General features: G+C 39.1%; 1 long non-coding RNA gene across 2 annotated transcripts in view; it reads left to right on the top strand.

Moving 5' to 3' along the window:
* Nucleotides 1-13127, top strand: part of LOC133215954 (uncharacterized) — a 34844-nt gene extending 21717 nt beyond the window's left edge. Inside the window, exons 2-3 of one of the 2 annotated variants that reach the window (XR_009726525.1) lie at nucleotides 12752-12894; nucleotides 12990-13127. This is a non-coding gene — a long non-coding RNA (uncharacterized LOC133215954). The remainder of the gene's footprint in view (nucleotides 1-12751; nucleotides 12895-12989) is intronic. The other variant, XR_009726524.1, reaches the window with a different exon arrangement.
* The last annotated feature ends 8824 nt before the right edge of the window (nucleotides 13128-21951 follow it).

Here is a 21951-nt window from a genome sequence, read left to right as displayed (position 1 = left end):
GACATAAGCAAGTCAGGCTTCCTATGTAGAACCAATGTTTTTTATTAAACCAACTGATGCAATTGGAATAAACTTTCAGATGTATATAAATGAGGTTTGGTCTTTCCAGGAACTGTTCCAACTGATTTCAAGTTATTCAGAAATAATCTGCTTGATCAAGGCCAGAATGCTTAGCACTATATAAAATAGATCCCTATCTCTGAAAATCTGATTACTGGTTTATTCTGGTTAGAGCCTAATCCATGACACAGAGTTTGTATTTTAACCAGAGGCACAGCCCAGTAGCTACCCTAAGCCTTTTATTTGCCTTGCTCATATCACATGTATTTTACATATTTTCACCCTGTAGCCTCCAGGCCAGCTGATGTAGGTTGTCTGTTATCCATGCAAGATCTGGACATTGGTGTGTCTGTCTTTCTGCTAGCACAGTTGTTGGCTAAAGAGGAACCTGGATGTGAAGTAACCTGCATGCTGTGTGGACACTCTGGGGACAAAAGACCCATGAGAAACAGGGGAAGCATCAATGTAGAGAGCCCTTTTCTTTCCATAACCCAGACCTAGTTCCTGTGATCCTCTGGCGTGACACCAGGGGAGTCCTTGATACCTGTATGCCAATGGAGTTGTCTAGCACAGTTGAACAGATGAGACATGTAACTCTCACCACTGCCTCTGTAAAGGTCTTGCTCAGCAGCACTGCTCCTCACTCCCAACCATCCATCACACCTTGCAATGAAGCTAGACAAGCTTGTGAGGCACTTGTAGTCTGGTGTGGTGGTGAGACACATGAAAGCACCTGAAGTCCAAAGCTGAAACCGACATAATATCAGCTCTGGGTTTGGTCTCAGCTCTCTTAAGGCAGAAATATCTGTGTAGAAAACCAATTTCCAATGGTTCCTTTCTGATTTAGGCATTTAAGGATGTTCAATCTCAGGATCTTATTTAGACCCATTTTGAATTTGGTTCCTGCTTTGGTAACTCAACTGATACAGAAACCAGCTGCATAACAGACTTGAAATGAATGGTAATGAGAGCGGAGTATGTTAGAAAATCAAGAATCTAAGAAGGATCCTGCATGATAAATGGTTGCTTCTGAAAATACAATACTTTGTTCTGTTGTCAAGCCAACAGACTGAAACAGGCTCATGTAATTTCTGTATCAATAGCACTATGGCAGTGTAAACTGTAAACTTCTTTAAATAGATCTCTGAATGCAAACAGGATAATGGAGCAAGGGGACAGGTAAAATAAGAGAATAATCTGGGATTACTGAAACAAACCCTACAACTGTTGAGCCCTGAGGAAAGAGAGAGCTAACACACTTCATCTAAACCCTCCCATAAGTCGTTTGGGTAATTAGAGGCTTAGATTTATTGAAAACAGCAAAAAACATCATAATTACCTTTACATCTTTTTCTTCCTTTCACTGTTAGAAAATGATTCCAGTAATTTGGTGTTCAGTGAGCAGGGCACATTTTGCATTGTTGTACCACCACTGTGCCATTCTGAGTGAAAAAAATGCTTCAGGGGGAACGCAATTGAACAGGTCTGCTCTTTTCCTTTTTAAATCTTGTAACAATTAGCAAGCATTTCACAGACCATTTTGGTCAAATAATGTAACCTGGCAAAATGGTGCCCAACTCTGAAGAACTGAAAGTATATCCTGGTTCCAGATGGGAAAGGTTTTCTTCAAATGAGAGATGTCCTACAGGCTGGAATAAACCCCAATTGAGAAGGAGGTTCCCTTCTCAATTATGTTTTCCCAAACCCAAAGTAGAAGCTGATCCTGGTAAAAACCTCTATTAGAACCCTCTGTGATACTTACTGTACAACAGAGCGAAATCTCACAAGGAACCTAATGACCATTCTTTTACATGAGTTCATGATTAAGGTGGGACAAACTAGCAAGAGTCCATGAAGGCAGACATCCAACGCCTGAGGCAGAACTGGGGCAGCTCAGCCATGTGAGAAGTGGTCATATTTCAAAATAGGCTAGTCCCGCACAATCCTGTTTATGAAATGCAGGTGGAGTTTGTGGTTTGAGCTTTAAAACTCATTATATTTTGGTTTGCACTCCTTGGAGACCAGCTGTCTCCTTGCACATTCACATCAAGATGCTCTGATCAAATGGAGGGCTGAAGTTCACAGCTCTGGTGTTCTGATAACTAAGCACGGACACAAGACAATTCTCTTCTCTGGAAGCTGTCATCATCCTGCAGCCTGGATAACCTGAGTGATTTGGCTTTCAAGCGTCAATGCAAGGCATGTCTCATTCGCCAGGCATTTTATGACTTTGCCTTGAGTGAGAGCATGCGGTTTTCAAGATAAGATCCTGCTAGGAAAGAGCAACCAAAGCTTGGACATGACAGCAAATCTTAAGAAATGCTGACAGATTGTTTTTCTTCTTCTTTTTCAAAATCCTGTAGCATTTCAGATTTGTCTCTGCACGTGTCATTTCTTCCTGGGAAGCTAGCTCTGTGTAGCTTTGTGCTAAGCAGACTGGCTGTATAATGGCTCCTGCTCATTCTGGATGTTGAAGTTACAAATTACCTCCCTGGTATATAAAGATCCCACCATATAAGCATTTGTGGAGAGGTTGCCCAGAAATATCTGCACCATTAGACTTTCAGGGGCTTAGATTTTTTTTTTTAAGGGGTCACAACAGAGGCTTTGGGAAACTGGGACCCTGAAGAGCAGTTTCTTTGGCTGCCCTGGAGGCCAGAAACAGGGTCATCCAGGGATGGGGATAAGAGGAAGGCTGCAGGAGAGAATCTACTGTCTTCCTTTTGAAAATGATTTTACCACTGTCCCAACAAAGACTGTCTTCCTGGGGTCAGTGCATGAAGCACAGAGCAGGCAGATTGCTCTTTATAAAAAAAATCTCCTAGGGTTCCATTAGAATATTATTTATAATAAAATTTTAAACGTTCTTGTATGGACATGATAGAGAGGAAGAAAATCCCAAGTGGCAGATAAAGCCTTAAATTCACAAAAGGGGTAAACTTTTACAAGCATTAGTGTTACTAGCCTGAAGGTTTGGGCTATTCGCCTGGAAAATAATGCTGGTAGTATTTAGTAGTGAATGTATCAGAGACTCCCACTGACTTCTAGACCCAGTGACCTCATTCTTCAAACAGCAAGCAGGACTTGCTTAAGAGAGATGCCACAGTGTACAGATTAAGGTCAAATGGGGAGGGAGTTTTGGCTGCAAGTTAGGGATTTGCTTGAACTGAGCAAGCTGGATGTGATGTTTGCCTTTGCTTTGGCACTGGACTGAGCTGTTACAGAGTAGTAAATACAGCTCTTGCATAGTTCAGGAGATCTAAAAATGAGATCAAGTTTAATACATTGAAAAGCTTAGTTAAAAAGCTCCTACTGGGCGACTTACTATTGGACTGGAATAGGTACAGTGTGGTGCAGCAAAGTAATCCTTTTTCATTTATTTCTGAGTTTGAGCTTTTTGCTCCAAGATGCCTGCTTGCATTTCTGTTGATATTCACTAGCAAATATACAACAGTATAACAAAAGCAATATGTGAACTACAGTACATTAGGAATGTTCCTCCTAGAATAGTGTAACCCGGATCCCAGGGGTCACAGAGGTGTTTGTAGGAAAAAAAGGCTTACATCTGGTCTGATACTACAGTAAGAGAAAAGATTGTTTGCCACTAGAGGGTGTATCAGCTGCAAAAGTGTTATTGAAACACCCTGGGTTTGTTTGGAAGCTCATCTTTTTGTTGTTCTGAAATTAATTTAAGCAGCTTCAATTATCTGATATTTAGCTTTATAGACAATTAAGTTCTCAGCATCATTCAGCCCACCTGAACCAGCCCATGGTGGGTGGCTTTGTCAACAACAGATAATTTATTTTGGCTGTTCCAATTTCACTTGCTTGTTGTCTAAGGCAGTGTTTGCAGAGCTGGAGGCAAAGCAAGATTATTTAAATGTATTAGATACAAGTATTTGCAGTACGCATTTGTGGCATCAGGGCCACAGTGTCTCAGCTCCCTTTGCTCCTTTGCTGGTGGGAACAGATAAACGAGGAGCAGCCAACAGCTGAGGACAGAAGGTGGAGACTGCTGAGCTCAACCCAAAATGAAGCAGCTGGGGAAGTTCAGCTGAGTTAGGGCACTGCTTATGCTCCTGCTTGTCTCACACTAGAAAAGTTCTGGAGCAAAGCACCCTTTCCTGTCTGCACCTCCAAGAATGCTGGCCTGCCAGATACCTCTTCTTCCTTTGCTCTTTCTCCTGCAAAGTGTATCTATAAACACAGGCAAACAAGGTATGAAAATTCATCTCCTTCGGTTGTGTGGATTCTCTGTCTCTCCAGGGAAAGACATTAAGGGCTTTCTTTTCAAATAAATTCACTGTAAGCATTGCTGGCAATTTAGCTTCCAGTCAGTCTGAAAGACCTGGAGCAGTTGTGCTGCTGACTGGTGCAAGTATTTCAGGAGCCAACAGCACTTTGAGTGGGTTTAAATCAGTCCTTTTAGTGCACATTGAGGCCTCAGGAATCGTATTTCTTGGAGGGTGGCATATTTCTGTTTATGCAAGGAAAAATTCTTAAGAGCATAGAAGACTGAAAGCAAACAGGAATGTTTACATTCAGGAAGAAGGTTTATAAAGCTATTTCTAGTTATACATAAAATGTAGGGTCTTCCAGTCCAATCTAATCTAGTTCCTTACTATTTTAAAGCCATGTTAAATAATCACGTTCATAAAACAATCAAAGCTCCATCTGCTCCTGTATACTGTGCTCTGTCCAAAACACCTATAGACAGACTGCAAATTTAACAGACAGAAGGGTGAATAATTCTGGTTTGATCCCACAACTCTTCCTGTTCTCCTAGCTCATAAAAGAGATTCACTGATGGCACTGTTTGGCTCCTCAAAGAGTGGCATTTGTGTTGTAAATGCCTTCCTTTTCCCCCTTGAATCCATAGCATGAAAGATTGTGCTTTTCCCTGGGAACTAAAGATGCTATAAAAGTCTAGAAGCAATTAGGACAGAAATTGCCTGATATTCTGACAGCTTCCCTCCTTGCAAACTGCAAGATGAGAAGCACGTTTAGGTGGGAGGACAGTAAGTCTCTAAGTAAGCCTTTCTGGCTTATGTTGCAAGTGCTAGGGAGCAGAGGGAGTTGGCCCTGGAATTGCCTATGCCTTAGATCATGGTGGGTGTATGTGTGTCTTCAGACTCAGATGTGATAGCACGAGTTCTGTGAATGCCTGTCACTTCTCCTGGGTTGCAGCACCGACCCAGTGTTGTCCTCTGCCTGAACGTCGTAGCTGAACCTCACTAAGTGGGCTGATTTGAACTGTCCTGTGCCTTGCACTCACAGGTGGGTGTTGCAGTGACTGAAGTGCAATGACCTGACCCAGAGGAGACCCATCATTCTGCTTGGTTGTGAGCAAAATGGAACTCTCAAACCTGAGATTTTTAACAGATGAGGAACACAAAAAAGTGTTCTGACATCCTAGAGAGGGAAGAAAGGGTCTTACAGGCCTGCTGTATGGGCAAATCTTCCATCAGTGTAATTCTTTGGAATCAGTATTTTCATATCTGGAAGAGTTTTACCTGATATAGTTATTTAGCCATAAGCATTATTTAAGGGTCTGTTCCCAGAGTCCTTAGCTTCCGCCAGGTAGTGGGGTGCATAACTGCAATTTGTGCTGCAGTTCTGAGTGTTTGAGTGTTAAATATGATATGGAGGAGCAGTTACACTGTTCTCAGGAGCAGCTAAGACCCCCAGCTCGTCTTCTAAAAGCATACTCTGTTAAAGCCAAAATTCAGCAGTAGATGGCACCAGCAGGATACTAAAATGGGCTTTAAACATTTTCGTAGGGCTTTAAAATTCCCCAAATGTTTCACAAGACACGCAGACAGCTAAATAAAAAGTCTAGCAGCAGTTACTGGCAGAGGTAAATCACGCTCAATGGAACAGGGTGTCCTTTTCAGCAAAGCACAGCCCCGTTAACATGCACAGGGGAGCAGAGGATGGGATGAACATCACGTTACACCGAGACTGCAAAGAGTGTTGGTGGGGATGGTTCTGCTCCAGGGACACCTTTCCAGCAAGGCAAGATGGGCAGCCTGTCCCTGCAGCAGAGGCGGGGAAGGTCTGTTCCCTGACACCCGCAGGTTTGCACTCACACGCTTCCAAGTATACACGCATGTGGAATAAGAAGTTTCTAAGGCAAAGAGAGAGTGTTGGTTAATAACTGCTGGGAATTCACTGCAAACAACTCCCCACAACATCTATCATCTGCAGACTTAGATGATGCTCTATGGGGAAAATTTCTCTTGTGTTTTCTAGCAAATGCTTCTGAGTTAAGTTTCTGTCTCAAATGTGGACCAGGGCTGGTATTTTATAGTTCATATCTGTGGCCACATTGAATATTTGATATAGGTAGAAGCCCATGGGGCTTCTAACGTGCTATGGGCTACAGAACTATGGTTACTTTTTTTTGTTTTTTTATTTTTCTCAAGAATGTGCTATAGAAGAGACTTAGTATAAAATATTGACAAAACTAGTACATAGATAAGCCAAGCCAGGACAGCTCGTGCTGGTTTTGAGTGTGTGCTCTTTTCTTTCCTTTTGCTTTTGACACATACTGAAAAAGAGTGATCACTTGGATCCATGTCCTGCAGTGTTTGAAGTGAAGGAGATGAATACAAATTACCCAGCTCTTGTTCTTATTCGTTCCTAATTAAATATGATTGTCATGGCATACATGAATGGTCATAAAAGGAGACAGAGAGAGAAGATGCTACATTTGAAAACTCAGCCTCCACTTTTGGATCAGCATAGCTACACCTTTGGAAGGGCTGCTGAGTGCAGATTTCAAAGCTGCTCATAGGGCCACAGTAAAATGCATTTATGATTTGCTCTTCAGAGTTATTAGTGACTTTCATTTCAATAGGATAACACAGTGCTGATTTTAGAAGGGGGTGCAGACAGTATTTGAGGGTGCTTTTTAGCTGTAGCAGTGATGCCACCAAATAGCTTCTGTTTAAACACCTTTTTTCATCAGAGACTCTCTGCCACCCCTACATGCCACTGTAACTTGTTCCTGAAACAAGATTTTCTGTGCAGCTCTGACCTGATGCTTCAAAGTTTGTTCTGCTGGGGAGTGTAATTTTATTTGGCATAGTGGTCCGACCACCCTGTCTGAAGTTCTGATAAATTCTAATGATGTATGAAAAAGGGTGGACACTATATTTTGCATTGAAATGATCATTAAATCACTCAGTTGGTAAGCAGCTTTGCAGTTGAAGTGTTCCAGAGATAGTAGGAGGAATATTAGTATGCACAAGAAATAGACCTGTTTCTCCAAAGACTGTGCAGTAGGGGAAGACCATGTTTTCTAGATCTTTTTAACAAAGGTGTTATGAGAAAGAATTGCAAATGAACCATTCTTTCATGAAGGCAATTTGCATCTCATTAGCCTTCTGGTTTTGTTAATTGTTTTCACCTAGAGGAGGTGGAAGAGTTCATTCTTTGTTTGGAAAATGACAATGCTTTCAGAATGTAGCACATTTTATTACTGATAGATGGGACCAATTTTTTGAACATTTTCTGTTGCTGCTAGCAATTTTGATGGAGATGATGATGCCCTTTCAAAAGTAAATTGGGACCTTTTCAATAGCTCACTCAAAATTTAATTTCCTTACATTTCTATGTATGCAGCTTTTCCAAGTAAAAGTAATATTTTTCTTTTGTGTTTCTCTTCCTTTCCCTCCCTCCAATTCCCAGGGTAAAATGTAGCACCACACCCTGCAATAATGTTTTCGTGATCACCTTTGTAAGGCTGTAACTTCACAAGAATTCAAAAAGCCTGATGTGCTATTAGCATTTTCATCTTCTGTTGTTTAGGTTTGAGGGAACACAACAGAACTTTGCTTTTGCAGCACAGGAAAAAGCAGAGAGAAAGGAAGGATCCATAGGCTTCATAGGGATATGATGGAGATGACCCCAGCTGGTATAGTCTGCCTTAACTTCTTACTTGCTGGTGTAGTCTGCCTTAATTTCTCACTTGTATCCGCATGGTTCTGGCTCTCCTGGGTTTGTGCTATCTTCCAGAAAAGTCTTTTCAAGTGTCTTTAAAAATTCTAGTCCAGGCACTAATTTGTGTGCAGCCAGTTTGGATTTCTATGTTCAGTCTAAGTGTATTTCATGTGTCTCATTACATGAAGCATCTTGATCAGCACAAGGTTGGGGTACGAGTCTGTGCTTGAGCTGAAAACAGTAAGCTGGGAAAGGAAGGTCAGGGGACTTATGATGCAGCTTAATGGATGAGAAAGAAAATATTAAATTCCTGTTAATGTGTGGAGACTTGTGATTTACATTCCTGTTCTTTTTAATTTGGGAATTCTCCCCATGCAATGTGACTTAAAGCTTGCATGTGAGTTAGAAATAGAAACTTCACTGGTTTTTGATTTTCTGATGTTTGTCAGAAATGCTAATAGTGGTGGATTAATCTTTCCCTGACATTGATTATTAAGTTAATTAGTGAAACCTTTAATGGAAGGAAGTTGAAACTCATGTCGGCAATTATTTTTGCAACTGCTCGTGCCATTTTGTTGTTATATGGAAATAGCCATGACTTGTCTGACGCCTCTTCTACTTCCATTGCCTTAAAGATAAAAAAAATGAGATGCTTCCCCTTTGGATATAATGTGTTTATTAAAAGAAGAAAACAGCACCTGCACACTCTCTCTTTCTAACTTGGGTGTCAGATCTCTCTCCCATCATCAACCATCACAGGAATAAGGTTTTATTTATTTTATTTATTGCCTCAAGTGTTCAGTGTCTCAGGAGGAAATATTTTATTGTTCTCCAAAGATCCATTGTAAGGCTGTGATTTTTTTATAAAGCTGACAGCATTCGAATCCCTGAGCTTTTGCCACTGACACCATTTATACAAATCTGAACTTTCAAACCTTTACTTCTTTTACTGTTCAGCTGCTATTTGTTTCCATAGTCACATATGTATGACTTCATTGCAGTTCACAATTACATTTTCTGGAGATTAGCTCATTGATATATTGCACTGGTCTGTGCATTAACTGCCTGGATGAACTTAGTTTTCGTAGTCTGTTAGTCTGTTGGTGACTCAAAATTTGTCGTAGTTATACAATTAAATGTGAGAAACATCTGTTTTAAGTAGTCTAATGAAAATCTGAACATCTGGAAAATACTGGTAAAGAAGCTAATTAAGTTTGTCAACTTACAAATTGTTCTAGCAGGAAGTATTTAGGAGCAGCAGATAATTGAGATTTCATTGCTCTGGCCCCTTGTCCTTGTCTTTTGTTTATTTTAGTATAACTGAAAGGACTATTTTACTTAGCTTCTTCCGAATTCACCCTCTGGATACAAACTGAGAGATAGTTATCAGGTGCTGTGTGGCAACAGGCTGCACCTAGAGTAGGAGAAATGAACACTGAAAACACACTTTCTTGCCTATGCCTCATGTTTTAACCATTTTGAAGCTGTTAAATAAAGATTCAGGGGTTGAATATCTATTCAACTTCCAAACACACTGATGACACTTTCTCATCCTGTCAGCTGATGACTTCGCTGCTGTTGCTCAGGTCTTTGACAGTTTGCACATGGGCAGGGCAGAGTGATGTCTTTTCAGGAGAAAGCTATTGAGAGGCTCCACCTAACACTGAACTTGACAGAGAGGCATCTGTGGGATTACTGAGAATATCTGCATTGGCTTCTATCTGCAAAGTATTGCCTTGCTCAAAATATCTGAGATTGGACAAAGCACATTTTTTTTACACAAAAAATACTCCCCTGTTTGTGTCAAAGAGAGATTTTCATAAGCGGGATGGGTTGAGACCTCAAGAGTCATCACAGATCTCGGTATTTTTTGCTCTAAGAGCAAGAGGCAGCTCTGTCTTAGTTTCACAGACATTAAGTTATAGAAAAGGAGTATATTTTAAAAAGTCAAACCCAAACTTTCATGCCCCTCAGATCATACCTCCTTCAGTCTAGGGGGAGAAGAGACACACAACACAATATATGCAGTTTTATTCCTCTGTGGACTACTGGAAGATGCTCAGATACAGTGGTGACTGTCACAGCATTAAAAACTACATGCATATTAATTTTTAAAAGTCTGCCTCTTGTTTTCCCCCATTTCCTGTCTCATTCTTGCATTTTTTGGAAGGTAGTGATTTGCTCTACTTAAGCATGACCACATCTTACTTGGCTTAGGCCCTTGGTGAAAATAAAGCTTTTGTCACCATGAGTAATACCTTTAGATGCAAAGAAATTAAACATCAAGGGTTTTGCAGCATTACTCACACAAAAGAGAAGATATTAACCAATAGACTTCTTTGAAAACACATTTCTGCAGCTAAATCTTTAAGGATAAAGGGTTTCTTTGGAGTTTCTTGGTGAATTATCCACAGTATTTCTGAGCCTTCTTGCTCTAAAGAAAGCAGGCAAAATTTTAGATTGAATAACAGCAATTCCCCAAGCAATGCCTGCCTATCCTTCCCACCAAAAAAGAAGACACATGAATAAATTAAGGTACAAATGAATATGAATGTCAATTGAATAGTTCAAACACACAGTGGAAAAGAAGAAATGTACATTTTTGTCTCCAGTAACAAACACATTGGTGACCGGATTTGAGAGCAACTAATTAAGCAGTAATTGTTATTAATGTCTCTTGTCTTTGCAGTGCACAGCAATTGTGGCTGGGTAGAGCTTTGGAAGCAGTGATAATTTTTAGGTTCCTTGAATGGATTTTAATTGTTGTTTTGTTTGGTTGTTTTTTTTTCTTCCCCATATATTGAGATATGTGAGCATGCTTAAAAAAAATAAAAATTAAATCATTCACTAATAAGAGTTTCTCCTTATCTGGAGATTATCTCCAAATGAATAGTGCTAGTGCGGGATTTGTGCAGACAGGCATTGACCGATTCTGTCTCTGGAGTGGTATTGGTTGTGCTTTATCACTAAAAATTTTGACCCAGTCAAAGGAATTCATAAGAAAAGTATAACGTGGTTTGAGGACTGTACTACTGGCCATAAGGACTAGTGGGCACTGGGAGAACTGGTCTGTGCTTTATCTGGTGCCTCTGTACAATTTTTCCTCCTGTGATGGCATTGCTGAAGACTCTGATGGGCAGCCTGTTTCTACGAAATCAGGAGAAATAATCTTTTTGCTTTCCAAATTCTTGTCAAAATCGGTTAAATATTAGCTAAGAGCTTCAAAGGTTTCTAGGAGGCAGACACATATGAACACGTGGAAGTTCATACATGCAGAGAGTGACTGCATTAGCTTCACTTCCATACGAAAACAGTTTGAAAAAGACAACAGTGCAAATAATTCCCATATTCTGAGGGATCAAAGTTAGGATGCTCTGTGGTTTACAGTAATAACAGAGCTAGCTGCTGAGAGGAGATTGTGACCTGCCACTCCTCAAAGGCTAAAGGTATTTGAGGAGATTTAGTTTGTTGTTAATCTTTAGGTGTGCACAGGCGTAATTTCCTTTTTTTCTATGCCAGCTGAGACTCTACAATCCTCTGGTGCAGACTAACCCAGCTTTTCCAACCTCGAATCCTTTATGTGCTAAGTGGCTAATGAAGAATGCATTTGAAATTATATGTAAAAACAGTGCAAGAATCTAAGGAGAAGGGCCAGAATTGGAATCTGGTTTTAACTGGGCTTGCTGTTCTGTGCTGGCAGCATTTTCAGAATGCAATCCAGCTTCTTAAGTGCCATAATTGCACCTGTAAATCACTTCCAAGTGACCTAGTCTACATCTGCAAATAACTGTGGAATTGAAAAGAACAGGCAGTGTTTTCAAATCCCCCTCTGGATCATTTTCACTTCTCAAAGAAAAAAAGAAAAAGGGTAATTCTGAAGTTCAATGCCCAAATGTAAAAGTAAAATTCTAAGTGAAACTAGATGCTTGCTTACTTACTTTAAAGTCTGGGTCCTCATTACACCTTCTGAATAATGAGGAAAGAAAAAGATACAGAAAAGTATCTGCTCTTGCCTTTCAAATACTCCATTTCTGAATTTGAAGGTTAACTAAACAAATATATGTTACATTTCTGAAAGCTTCACACCTGTGTCTAGAAGTTATAGTTAACATGAGTCAAGATTTTGTTCATTTTCCATGTATATCATCATGGCTCCTATGAGTCGCATGTGATATAATAGATACATTTTTTCTTTTTAGGCTATTACTTGAAATGACTTTCTGTTTCTTTTGTTTTACTTCCTTTGTTACATGTGTATATTATCCACTTGATAGAAATAGGAGAAATTGTTTTGGCTTACTCTTGCCCTGTGACTCCTAATTATCCAATATTTGTACTTTTCCATCTGTTGGTTTTGGGTTTGGTTTTTTTTTTTTTTTCCCTTTCAGTATTTTGGATGAGGAAGAACATTTCTATAAAAATCTGTTCTTTCCCTGGAGCAAAATGGCTCAGATACACTCCTGGCTGCAGATCTGACAAGGGGAGAGGTTTTGAATAATCAGCAACTTTTATAAAGCCGATATTTCCCTCTGCAGTAGGGAAATACTTTACACAAGGACTCAGGTGCCCAGACAGTGTTATAGCTTATTCGCAGTAATGACAACATTTCTGAATGTTGCACTTCATCTGGAAGGAGACAACTAAAGTGGTTGCTGATCTGCTGTGCAAACATGGGCTAAGACAATCAGCCTGTGGGGTAGATTGGAAATACCAGCAGCTATCACCTGCCTTTTTTTTCTGCCCTTAGTGCTTGCCCATGTCAGCTGGTACCAACACAGTGATGATCTAGTGATTGTATGCCATGGTGGTGAGCAGCTGGAGATCCCAAGCAAATCTGAATCCTGAATGGCTCCAGCAATCTCTAAAATAGCACATCTAAAGCCACGTCAGGTGAGATCCTGTGCTGCACTGGCATAACTTCCAGGAGACCTCTTGATGCTTTCTGTGCTACTTGTGCCTGTGTAACTAAAACATAGGGAAAATAGTCTCCATTCCCCAGCTTCCAGATGGTTGTACTCCTTGGACAACTGCTTGCAACTGTATTCATCTTGCTTCTTCCCATCTGTGAAGAATTGGTATTTGAACCCTATAAGTCTGATATGGTATTTGCTGTAATCACTGCAAAACTTTTCATCTGTCCAAGCTGGCTTTGGTTCAGGATTCACTTCCCATTAGACGAGCCTTATTGATTCCCACTGGTGCTCAGAGCTCCTCAAAGACAATTGTGGGTTCTAAAATGCCAATTTTAAGCCTTTTCATACAAAAATGTTTTCTGAAGAAGTGTTTCTCTTTCAAGACATGACAGATTTTTGTAATAATACCTCAAAACAGGTATTTCCTCTGCCAAGCAGCTCCCTAGGAAGCTGGATGCTCTGACTGCTGAGCACTACTGATTTAGAGCAGGAGCAATAAGTGTAATGGGATCCATGAAGGTTCTTTCCAAAAGGTTCTTTGATTTCTAATAATGTGCCAGATTGGAAAGTTTCCAGTATTTGTACTCCAGGTAGTTCTTGCTACCAAAATACCTCCTCCCCCTACAACCATCCACCTCCAACTCCCTGCCAAGTAGTAGGACTAATATTAGTTTTTTCCTTGCTAGGTTTTGTGCAGATGGCACAAGAACTTGCCAGCCAGTTGCTCTGGAGTTTAATGTGATTTTTTTTTTCCTCTTGGGACTAGGCAGGCATCAAATTGCAGCAATGTGAATCTGTACTTCACCAGTCTGAAGAAGGAATTATCTAGGACAAATGTTTCTGCTCAATCTCATCTGAAATCCCTATAAAATCAAAATGCCGACAGGAGCTAGAAATAAACATTTATATACCTTTCCAGTCCCACTGGACTTCAATCTACCACAAACACTTACTACAGCTATTAAAAAATATTGTGTATTATCAGTTGATCCTCTCATAGACGTTGTATCTGCCCATTTGATTTGAATTTCAATGGTATTATTTTGCGTGTGTTGAACTACAAAGAGAAGAAAAGGGTTTTGTTATTCCTTTTCATCAACTGATCTAATGCAAGAGGAAAATTGCTGGTAATTATTTTTATAGCAATTATGCTGGCCCAAACACCGTAAGTGCAAGCACATTCCTTGTTATTTATTACAGAAAGATCTCAAACCACAGACTGTTTAGAATGCACAGCATTTTAATTAATGAACTTTGATGAAACTTATTTTAATACAGCTTTGTTTTCCTTATTAAATGACAAGAAAAATTAATTACAACAGATCTGGTAATGCTTTAATGTAGTCAAGTTGCTGACTGTATTTCAGTAGTTAACTTTCTTCCTTTGGATATGAACAGCATGGCTGCTCTACAGGTGTTTTCTCAACCCATTATGAATCTGTGAAGCTTGAACTTTTATCAGATTTTATGCCTGAACATGAAAAAGAATATGTTGTTCTTAGTTGAATTTATCTTAAGCCGCAGGGAGCTGGTTGTCTTTTTGTAAATGGGTGGCTGGTGTATGTTGAGGTATTGTAAACCTAATAAAGTTTTGAGATGAGAGATATCTCTTATTTTCTAAGGATGACTCTGGGACTTATTCTGTTGCTTTGGATCATCACAGTTTATGAATTATGTTACGTGTCCACGCTGTGGTATGAGCCTTTACTACCTCCCTTTCTGATAATGCATCTCCTGATTTATGACTGCCTAGCTGGATGAGCATTAAAAACTCACCACCATATACAGTTGGAGTGTTTAAAAAATAACAGCTTTAATGTAGGAAGCTATTGTCCAGCAGATTATTTTCAGTGAAATACTTCTGCTCTGGGGCTTGTTTCTGCTGTTTTTCCTTCAGTGTTCCCTCAAGAACAGATTTTCCACAGAAAAGTAAAATGGTGTTGCATTTTGGAAGCGCTGCTGTGCTGCCTGACAAGAGCTGTCATTCATCTGCTGCACATTCTCACTCTCTTGCTCCATGGAAGGAAGGTACTGAGTGTCATGGGCTGCTTGCCGCAACCAGAGTGCCTGGAGTTTAAGAACAGTAGCACAGTAGCCTGGTGGAACAGAAGTACCTTCTTAGCTTTGGCAGAAAACATTGGCTTTGAATTTTTTCCCTCCTAATATTTTTCCATGTAGGTTTCTTATTTTTCTTTCGAGTTGCTTCCAATAGACATTTCTCTCTGTGTGCACATACATATGCATGTGCTTTCCTGCCTTTGGTGCCCATGCCACCAATGGATTCCATAGCAAGCGCTCAGAAGGCAGAGCATTGTGAGATCTTTCACTCCTGGTTATTGCCAAAGTAGTTTTTTTCCCTGAAGAAAATTAGCCATACTGAATGTAGGTTACTTCTAAATATATCAGTGCAGGGTGGAAGGGAGGTTCATCCAGTACTATGAGGCAGCCTTTGAAGGTGAATTCACTATTCACTAATATATGTTAATTTTTGAAAGCTACAGCTCTAAATGAGTGATAAGTATCTGCATTAAATTTTGGATGTTGATACTTATAAAATAAACATTTGTCTTCTGGTTAGAGCATTTATATAGTCCTCTGATGGACAAAACCACAATTTCTGCAGTATCTGAAACAGAATGGATGCTTTCCAGAGTATCTTTTAAATACTGCTGGAGTAGAGGTATAATGTTGTCTTCCATATAGATTTCAATTTTTGGTGAAACTATAAGAAATGCCTTATGACTCCTAAATGGCTGTAACAACCTGTGTGATTCCCTAGGCATGTTTCTGGAATAATTCTGTTTCTAACTGTTGATGTTTGTCTTCTTCAGGAGGTATAATTCTACTCCACTGCAGGGTAGTACCTTCACAGATAGATTGATTTCTGAGTATTGTACTTGATGATGGGTTAAAAAACCAACCAACCAAACCAGTATTCATTCTCTTATTATGGATTTATCCTGAAACAGTTTTTATTTTTGACTTGTGCATTTTAGACCAACAAATGAATGTCATTAGCAGCCCTACCTGGTATTTTACAGTCTTCCCCATGCACAGCTTCCCCTGACACATGTTTCTATCACTGAGTACGTCTCCTGAGTAGGTACCAGTGACTTTTCCAGGTTTGTTGGTGTTTTTTTGATGTGCCTCAAGAGAGAATAGGATGAGACAATCATATTTAAACCTGCATCTGAAACAAAGGCTTTGAACAAAGGTGAAAGACTCATTTGACTTACTTCATCACCAAGCCCATACAAATTAAACTTACACATTACTCACAGTACAGCTTGCAATTATGTTGATTAATCATATGTAACTGAGAAAATGGAAACTCATTTATAACAGGCATTATTAATCTATTGTGTCACTTTTGATTTCTTAAAGCCCTATTCCAGGGACAATTCCACTCCCAATGAGCTGGTTAATTTTATTTCTCTTCCATCTTACTTATAATTAATTTTCAAAATGTTGTTTACATGAAACAATTAATTTAACACAGTTCTTTAAAGAAAAGGAATATGTAAACTCATTTAGAAGTATATTATTTTAATACTGATACTGGAAATAGAGATATTTTCCCAAGTAATGTAAATACAAGAATGTAAGTTGACCTTTGGTTTGTTATATAGCAGAAAGTAATATGTACATTTAATTTTGAAAAGTGTATTGACCTTTGAACCATTGTCTAAAGAAAACTTGAGCTAATAATGAAAGAATGATATGAGAAATTGTTCAGCTAGTAAAAAGGTTTTACCTTCTGTGAACTGGCACCACAGTTATTCTGAATCTTAGGAAACAGGGAAGTCATGTATACTGACCCCCAGAAGATACTTACAGGATCACTTTGGCTTCAGATTTTGTGTGTCAAAGAGGTTGGGTTTTCTGATTAAAAAATTTCCAGAAGTCTTATCTGCAGGATTGTTTCACAGGTAGCTTTCAATGACAGTGTTGTGATTTAAAATGAATGTAACTGGTTCCCCATCACTGTCTAAAAACATTCAACACTTCCTTCAGAGAGGAAACCATCTAGTGGCTTTAGTTAATATTGCCATGTGTTCAGCTAGACCCAGTTCTGATGGGTTGTCTCTCAGAGACTTGCTTACGGTTCCCAGCCGTTCTTTTTTTGATCTTCCTCTTCTGCCTCCTTGGTTCAAAGCCCTTTGCAAGCACTGAGCCAGTGCCCTATTCCAAGGCACTGATTAACACCAACTCACAGGTATGAATCCTACTCTTTCAAGATGGTCTGGCTCCCCCAGAACTCACCTAGCATTTTGGTGGGAGCAAGCCTTTGGAGAAGGAATTACTGGGTGCTATTTTCTAGCTGTTTCTCAGTTCGTACTGGAATGCTGGAGTTAATGATGGGACCATTGTGTTTGCCAGAAACTGGATCTGGGCACCATTTCAGCAGGCAAAAATATTCATAAAACACAATGGTATATTGAGTTGTTTTGTTTCAAATTCATCTAAGGCAGTCACAGACAGTGACTCTATGTAACTTTTAATTAGTATATACCTACATGATTTTAATAAGCTATTTACAAATGGATTGCTCTGTCACATGGCATTATTTTTTTAAGCTTATGTTGCTGAGGAGGTCAAATGTGAATAGCTCATTCTAAGATTGAAATAAAATATGCCAAAAGTAATGCTTTATGAGATGATTAACAATTCCTTATTCAACCTTGCTGAGAGATTGTTGTTACATCCCTTTGTTAATGTGCAAGTTGTCTTTTGCAACCAAGTGAGACAGCCTTTTGTAATTTAGATAATAAAGAGAATTGTTGTTGTTGTTTAATGAAAGAATGATAATTTATTGACACTTGGATCACATAATGCCGGGAGTGTAATGAAACCGAACAAACTAATTTCATTCCTTCCTGTGTACTCCATGCTAATTAAAAGCAACAATCAATATGGGTGTAGCATTGTCAACAAAAGCATTAAACCAAAAGGCTGATGACAGTTTTCAAGGATGAGGCAGACGGGAGGGAGGTTAAAAAGAAACTAGGAAATATGCAGAAGGCAGAAGCTGAAACTTTTGATAGAGAGATTTTTGGACTTCCAGTTGAGTTTTATGGCTTTTCTTCTTTGTGTTTCGTATTTTGGTCAGATGACTAATTTGGTAAAGTTTGATGATGCTTTTTATGCCTCTGATTTGAAAAGAGACATCTTAAGGCACTATGACTTGCTAGTGGGGAACATGAGAAGGAGATTTCCTGAAGGCATCTAATTTTCACAAACCCTCGTGTCACAGTTGCTTTCTCTGGGGTTAGTGAAAAAATTCCCATTACTGCTGGTGGGATCAGGATCTTGCTGTAGAAGTCCCCCTATAAACTTGTACAAGGCTCCTTGCAAAGTTCAGGGTTGCCTGACTAGCAGCATTCCCTAACCATTGTTCCAGAAGCTTGCTCGGGAATTTCAGCAGTTAGCTTGCGTTCCTCCTTTCTGTTATAATAAAAAATACTCATTTATCTGCTCCACAGCTCACAGTAGAAATGATGGACACAGCAAAGATCTTTACAAATAGCAGGGAGAGGGTTTCTGTGAACACTCTGGACAACTGTTTATGTGAGTTTTCTTTACCAATATTATATGCATATATATACACATCCCTTGTACCCCTCAAAAGCATGCAGATTACTTACTGAAATACAGAAGCTGCTGTGTAACACAAACAAGCAACTGTATTTCAGACATTGCCAAAACTAAACTGCTAAATGATTTCTCAACTCTCATCCATTTAGTTACCCTTTGGGTGCTGAGTGGACCTTGCACTTCACTCGCTGAAATTTGGTTTGTAAGCTCATTGAGGCTTTTTTTAGATGAGGATGAAACAAATTCTGACAAGAGGGGACTCCTCAAGACTGTGTTGCTATAGCCATCAGCCTCTGGAGAGACAAAATCAGAGTGATTTCAGCTCCAGCAACTCAATTGATTCTGATTTCATTAACTAATGGGCAATGTTAGGGTGTCTCCTTTGATGGTGTTTTGTTCAGTGGAGACCATAATGTGCTAGTTGTAGTTTTATGTCTCTGGGGATCCTGTGGGCATAGATGTGTGCAAAAATCTGAGGGACGTAAGTAGCAAAAGCAGGATAGAAAACACATGTCTGCATGGCTCTTTTGGAAGACATCCCTCTGGCTTTTATGAAGTTACATCAGGGAAAGCAGATCCTGCCTTACCAGTTTTTGAAAGTAGATGAAATTACCATATATCCTCCTAAGACTCAAGGCTCAAAATAACACTGTGCTGAGGGAAGCCTTCAGGGAAGCCTGTGGAGACAAAGAGCAGAAGAAGGGGAAAACAGAGAGCAGATGGTTTTCTCAGGGAAATGATCAAAAGGCTGATGGCAGTCTGTTTCTAAATTGAGGGGTTGCGCAGCTGGACCAAAACATCTGGTCAGTTTACAGTGGATGAAAAATTAGTCACTTTTTAGCAAAGGCAGTGGATTCATAAATGTATTCTTTGGGGATTGTGTAGACCGTTACCATGTTTGCAGAACTGAGTTGCACAATCTACAATTTTGAATAAAAGGCTGTTGGGACAATTTTGTTTCTGCTTATAAATTACAAGCTGGAGCCTCAGATGGAGTAAATATGGATGTGTCTATTAAGGTCAATGCAATTAGATTAGATCAGGGATGTAATTGAGAACCCAACTTTTATTTAGCCTTTTTCTCCTCTTCGCACTGAAGTGACTGACATGAGCGTCTTCAGGTTGAGTCTTGATGCATAAATGTCCCTTGCTCTTCCAGGTAAAAATTGTACACCCTCTTACATCATGGAAGAAAAGTGGGTGCTGAATATGACCCTGAATCAGTGGGATCCATGGTGCATTATGTAATCACAGGACTGAGCTCAGACAGAAAGAATGGCATTAATGGTCACGTGACTTGCAATCAGAGGAGTAATTGCTCCTGTTTCATTTATGGATTGCCCTACCTAATGCAATAGATGTTATTCAACTTATGGACAGAAAGAAGGAAATTGGTAAATTGCTTTTAAAGGAGTGGAGCTCTGACACATGCATTTCACTCGCAGCAAAATGTTTGCTTGGAAAATAAACCCTATGGTTCAGTGGCATTCAAACAAACTGTTATTTCCTTTTGTTTATTGATTAAAAGAGAGGTTACAGGTAAGGGGGTTTTAGTTGACTAGACAAGAGTTGTGATTGATTTGTTCAGAGAAGTCATATTTTCAAATATTTTCTTTAAATGAGGCACGGAAAAGAGAAACTTAGAACTGTGTGATCTTTGTTTCCAGACAACGCTATTTCTCAAAAGTTCATTGGCACTCCAAACTAAATCCCTACCAAAGGTGAGACCTCTACAAAATTTGTTTCTCATGAGAGTTCTCATAAATCTTGAGGGATTTTAATAGTAGAACTGACCTTCATAAATACAATTTTCTTCTGTAATACAAGTTCTTTCATACATGAAAATGTTTGTGATAGAAAAAAGCTTTTAAAAAGAAATTTATTTCTCATATAGTTACTGTGTGCGTTATAAATTCCATGATGTGGTGTGACAAGGAAATGAAGCTGAGCAGTATAATTTTGAAGCCTTATCTCCAGTCCTGCTGTTCATTACAGGCATTTTGTAGTTACATTTAAAATGTATTTTTCCACATCTGAGAATATTTCAGATGGTTTTTGTCGCCAGTGAACTACACAGAGAGTTAAATTCATTGCTCATGTTAAGGGTCTATGTGCATGCTAATCAAGGGCCAACTCTAAGAACCAAGTAATTATCTATATGATGTTGCAAAGCGGTATTATATTTTTTTATGTAGAGATAAAAATTGCTCTGGAATATGAATCTACCAGATATTTTTTTTTGTATGTGCATTACATTTTCTAGTTCTGGAGGATTTCATTGGTCATAAAAGACCTCAACAACTTCACACTACTTAACACAAGAGTGATTTCTTCCTGACATTTGGATGGTGAGTAGGCTTTACAATTGGCTTTATCCCTGTTTAGCAATCAGTGGTCCATTTCCAAGCTGTGTTATAGCACCAAGGTTTGTCTGCTGCTCCATCTTTCCAAATACTTCTAGGTACTTTTATGGAATGTCATTGTCAGGCTCACTTGAGTGAGCTCTGCAGTCTGCAGAGGGGATAAAGGAAGAAGTAAGGACAATCTTGGAGAGGGAAGAAAAGTAGTGTACTTATTTTTAATGCAAAAATCCTGTGAATCTGTGAATTATTCATACCACAAATAATCACTGGCAATGATTAGTGCTTTTTTACAAGAGGGCTTGAGTTCACTCTTCTCTACAGCTACCTTGATTGTGTTTCTATTATATGTTAAAGGCAAATTGGCAAATCAGTCTTTACTCTTCAAATAAACTTACCTCAACCTGAAGATTTCAGACAAACACAAATTCCGTCTGTTTGGCAAGTACTTCAGGAGCCTTATCTCACTTTAACAAATCACCCCCTTCCTGCCATCAGGTCTGTACAAAGTGATCATTAAGTCCTGTTAAAAATGAAGCTGCTCTAGCATCCTTTTGTGAATGTAACCATGAACAGTTAGGCGAGGTACATAAGGTTGTTGCTTGTTTGCATGGTTCAACTGATTTAAATATGGCTTCAGAAGGGCAATCATTGTATGAAAGTATAGGGATGTCATCTGAGGGCAAAATAATGTTATTTTTACATATATAAAATAAGAACAAAACAAAAAAAACTCAAAACAAAACAAAAAAAAAGCCTTTTTACACTAGAAACACCTTGTCTAAACTGTCAAATTCTTTTAAGGAGAAAGTACTTTTTCCCTCATAAATGTCTTAAAATTACTTCAGCCTACAAGATTAACATTGTTTAATATTGTTTATTATGTTCCTGTTTAATGGTACACAAAACCTTTAAAACATTGTCAATTCCTTTACAAAAAGCACAGATCATCCAGCTTACAGATGAAATGGTAAAAAAGCATTTCAAACAAACCACAGCTCAACATGAGGCTGATCTCTTGTCCTTTATTTAATACCAGTATCATTCCGTTGACCTCTGTGGAATTATTCCAGAGTTAA

Source organism: Neopsephotus bourkii, unplaced genomic scaffold (assembly GCF_033783945.1).
Source record: "Neopsephotus bourkii isolate Nb327-2 ecotype Australia unplaced genomic scaffold, CSIRO-AGI_Nbou_v1 NB_1016, whole genome shotgun sequence".
In the NCBI taxonomy this organism is placed as follows: Eukaryota; Metazoa; Chordata; class Aves; order Psittaciformes; family Psittacidae; genus Neopsephotus; species Neopsephotus bourkii.
Note: the sequence above shows the minus strand (reverse complement) of the source record. Positions and strands in the feature narration are given on the sequence as shown.